The sequence below is a fragment of the Phascolarctos cinereus genome, unplaced genomic scaffold (assembly GCF_003287225.1).
Source record: "Phascolarctos cinereus isolate Bilbo 61053 unplaced genomic scaffold, phaCin_HiC Scaffold_4;HRSCAF=312, whole genome shotgun sequence".
Classification (NCBI taxonomy): Eukaryota; Metazoa; Chordata; class Mammalia; order Diprotodontia; family Phascolarctidae; genus Phascolarctos; species Phascolarctos cinereus.
Genome location: NW_027555847.1, coordinates 174492193 through 174496952, shown reverse-complemented (window position 1 = coordinate 174496952; position 4760 = coordinate 174492193). Strand labels below are relative to the sequence as shown.

General features: G+C 40.8%; 1 pseudogene; it reads left to right on the top strand.

Annotated features, from left to right (window-relative positions):
• The first annotated feature begins 219 nt into the window (after window positions 1–219).
• On the top strand, window positions 220–1297 carry LOC110218866 (uncharacterized; annotated as a pseudogene).
• The last annotated feature ends 3463 nt before the right edge of the window (window positions 1298–4760 follow it).

The following is a 4760-nucleotide window of genomic DNA, read 5'->3' as shown; positions in this document are numbered from 1 at the left end:
CTAAAGACTAGAATATTTATTAAAAATGGATAACTTTAATGTTCAAAATTTCATATGAGAAAGTTTTTAAAAACTTAGATGGAAAGCTCAAATGTGACATCACGAGGTCATGCCAAGTGGGAAATGACACATCTTTCCTGCACTCAGTGCTTCTCCTCCTCAGTCTCTGGGTGGGCAGCAGCTGTGGTGGTGGTAGATGCAGTGTGTGTCTTAACCCAAATGGGTGACGAAAAGGTTCTTGGAAAGTGAAAAACTTTAGATGAAATGCTTCAGGAAAAGATGAGGAGGAAGAAACAATAAGAGAAGGCAGAAGTAAACCACACTAAAATTCTGGTGATGGAGATTTCCTTGAAGAAGGGAAGCTGAGAGGTCACCCCATGGAGATAACAATCAGGAATTCACCTGATAGGAAGGCAGATTCTGTGGAATATAAAAGTGAAGAAGGTGACTCCTTGACCATCAAACCACCCCAGCCAATGTCACATAAGGAAAAAAGCTCATCACAGGAAAGATGACAAAAGGAAAGAGAGGGGTAGGCCCCACAGTCATTGGGCACAATGAAGCATGGCAGGGTGAAAGAAAGAGTGAGAACATGAGCTGTGAAAAAGGCATTGGGAGGAGCAGTATAAAGCTTGGTGGGAATGGGAAAGGCAGAAAGGAGGAGATGGCATGAGGATATTCCAGGAGGAAGAGGGATCACCTTGAACAGCTGGAGCTAAAGTGAGAATCAGAAGGAAAGATGAGGGAGCAGCAGGAGGAAGAAGGAACAGAAGAATGAGAGAGACTGAGAAGAGGCACAGAGAGCAGAAGGCCAGAAGAGAAGTTTCTGCTCATCACAGAAAAGTGTGAGAAGATTATAGAGTCAAAGTAAAAGGAAGTCACAGACATTAAAGCCCCTTATGCCAGCAACCAGGTATTTGAGCAAGAGCATGGCAAGAAACCAAAGAGAGAAACTGGAAGAGAGAATCCCCTTTCTGACTTACAAGATATCAGGGACAGCAAGAAGAAGACCAGGTCATCTGAGTCCGCAGCAGCAGCAGCAGTGAAGAATCAGAAGAGCAAGAAGAAGAGGACACAGGCAGTAAATTCTGAGGCAGTATCCCATCAGTCTGCTGAAGAAATGAGTGAAGAGGAAGAGCAAGAGAAGGGAAGCCAATTGTTAGTTGATACAGAGTCAAGTTTGATTGAGATTTGGGAGACAGAGAGAAGAAATGGAAGAGGGGATTCTGCAATCCAACACCATTGTGGAAGGAGATTACATCCCAATTCTCCAGCCTTATCTCCCATTGAGCTGTAGCAGGAGGGTCTGAACAGGAAGGAAGAAGGCACATATGCTGTGGTGTATAAACCAAAGGATATAAAGACTGATGAAACAGTGTCTCTGAAATGCTTGAAAATGGAAAAGGAGAAAGAAGGTTCCCGATTATCTCTCTCTGGGAAGTCAATAGCATCCTGAAAGCTCAGCACCCAAAAATTGGCATTGTGTGGGAGATCCTGTTGGGCAGTAACATGGACAAGATGTCCATAATGATGAATTATGTGAAGTATGGCCTCAGGAGCCTCATGGAGACAATGAAGCAGTCCTTCCTTCCAGGGAAAGTAAAGACACTGATGGTCCAACTTCTGTGAACAGTGAAGCATCTTTATGACAACTGGATCCTTCAGCAGGAGCTGAAAACCTCCAACTTGCTCCTCAGTGGGCATTTTAAAAGTTGGTTATTTGGGGCTGGCCAGAGACTATAGTTTTCTCATTAGAAGCTTACATGCTGATGGTGGTGACCTTGTGGTACTAGGCTCCAGAACTGTTACTAGAAGCTAAGGAATATTCCACTGCAATAGAGATGTGGTTAGTGGGCTGTGTATTTGCAGATCTGATGATTTAAAAGCCCATTTCCTGGGAAACCATAGATTGACCAGGTCAACAAAGTTTTTAAGGATCTGGGAACTCCTAGTGAGAAGATTTAGCCTGGTCACAATGATGTTCCAGCAATGATGAGAGTGAGTTTTACAGAGCATTCCCATGATAACTTGCAGAAAAGATTTGGAGCCCTCCTCTCAGACCAGGGCTTCAAACTGAAAAAAAAAACAAGTTCTTGATGTACTTTACGGCTGGAGGAGCAATCACAAGATGGCCTGAAATATGAGTACTTCTGAGAAACCCGTTTGTCCTTTCCCTGTTTCCCATGTGGCCAGCCATGAGTGAGCAGCAGAGGGTTAAGAGCAGCATCAGCACCAGCTCCCCCTTTAGCCTCCCACCCCAATCTCCAGGAGGAAAGACTTGGTTACAAACAGGTAGGGAAAGATGATCTCAAAGACACCTGCTTCCATCTCATCACCAGCATTGAGGGACAATTTGGGGCTGGCCCAAGTTAATTGTCAGGTTTTAAACTCCACACAAAGCAAAGCAAACTCTGACTAAGCTGTAGCCCAACCATGGCTATGAACTCGTGTGGACACTTGGGTTTGGAGGGGCTGGAGAGCATAAAAGTGCATGTAATATTTATTGGGGTTCCCACCCTCTCATCATCTCCCCCTCCTTAGGGCCACATCTTCTGTAGTGTGGTCCCCATCTGTTGCCCCAGCCTAGGCATCAGCAGGAATCCTCTTCATGTTTTATATTCTCTCAAGCCTTGATTTTCTAAGTGACCAACTAGCCCCACTCCCTGGGAGAGTAGGAGAAAGACCTTTGGTTTGATCCAGATTCTGTACAATGTTGGAAATTCCTGGAAACTTAGCCACAGGGAAGTTTTTGTATATTTAGACAATTATGAAGTTTAAACCTCAGTAGAGTCTTGGGTTGTATTCTGGGTTGTGGTAGTAGCTTGGGTTCTGTTATGCATCATGATAGGGACCTCTTAGTAGAGGTTCCTGGTAAAGGTTCTGCCTCCTGGTAGAGGTTCTTGGTAGAGGTCCAGGCTCCTGGTAGATGTTCCTGATAGAGGTTTGGGCTCTATTCTGCATCATAATGCCTTGGGTTGTACTTTCCCTAGCAACTCTTAAAGGTTGCAATGACTTCATTTCATCTATGAGAATCATCAGTATATTTCCAATAGTTATAGTAGAGAGGCCAATGCTAATACAAGGTATTCCCAATGTGAGCTTATTAGGAATGTAGCCAATGGCAGCAAATACTGAAATAAGGAATCCAGTTAAAAAGATCATTCCTCCCCCTGAGATAAAGAAGAAGGGGTTTTGGTATTTGGTCCAGAAAGTTTCTTCTTGTGATCTCTGTTGAGAAGTGACTAGTGGAGCATCACGGACTTCCATATCTTCCTTTGAACCTTGTCTTCTTAAGATGACAATTAATTTTATGCCTGGGGGAAGAAAGTTCAAGATATCATAACTTTTTTTTGTCTAGGAATAGGGGAGAATTTTGCTATAATTGTTAATCATTATGCTTTCAACTAGAGCACATTTGATTTCACTATCATCCAATGTGAATATAATTAGTCAGACTGTTACATCTCATCTGGAATTTTTTTCTGAACTGTGGCACTAAGAGATTGTTTTCAGAGTTTATATGGGGATGCTGGCAGTGAGAAGTTGCATTCTGATCTATACCTACTTTAGTAATTTACCCTAACTTTAAATTTTTTTTTTTGTGGAACTACTCAATAAAATCATTTTCAGAAAGTTGGAGACTTTTCTAAATGTGGTGACCATTTAATTATTGTATATTAGTATAGTTGGAAGAGAGGGGAGGATTTAATCCTCCTATCTTAATTTTTTAAAATTTGATGTGAGTTTTATTTGTCCTCATATTTTTCTTTTATTTTTAAAATTAATTTATTTTTACTTTTCAACATTTACTTTTCAGTTTTTATAATAAGCTTTTGAGTTTTAAATTTTCTCTCTCTCTCCCACCTCCCTCCCCAAGACAGCATGCAATCTGATATAGGCTGTACATATACATTCCTATTAAACATATGATCACATTAGTCATGTTGTAAAGAATTAGAACCAATAGGAGGAACCACAAGAAAGAAGAAACAAAACAAAACAGAAGAGAAAAAAAGCAAATAGTATGCTTTGATCTGCATTCAAACCCCGTAGTACTTTCTTTTGATGTGGATAACATTTTCCATCATGAGACTTTTGGAGATGTCTTAGATCCTTGAATTGCTGAGAAGAACTAAGTCTATCAAGGTTAGTCATCACACAACTTGACTTTAACTGTGTACAACATTCTCCTGGTTTTGCTCACTTCACTCACCATCAATCCATACAAGTCTTTCCAGGTTTTTTTTTTTAAAGTCTGCTTGCTCATCATTTCTCATAGCACAACAGTATTCCATTACATACATATACCACAACTTGTTCAGCCATTCCCCAACTGATGGGCACCCCCTCAATTTCCAATTCTTTGCCACCACAGAAAGAGCTGCTATAAATATATTTTTGTACCTGTGGGTCCTTTTCCTATTTGTATGATCTCTTTAAGATACTGCTATAGAAGTGCAATTGCTGGGTCAAAGGGTCCTCCTATCTTAATTAATGTAATTATAAAATATAACCACAGAATAGGTGTTCTGTATATTTTAATATCTGGTCATCCTTTTAATTATGACCCTTCTAGGGCTGAAAGAGAAGAAATCAACATCATTGGACAGAAAAATGATTGACTATGCTCCCAGAATGATCCTCAAAAGACACAATCTAGTCAGTCTCCTCAGGAGCTGGGTTCTATTTCAAGTGAGGGTCCCTTCTTGACTGATTAAACTGCTCTTTCTAATTTTCTCAAGGGGCTTAAAATCTCACAT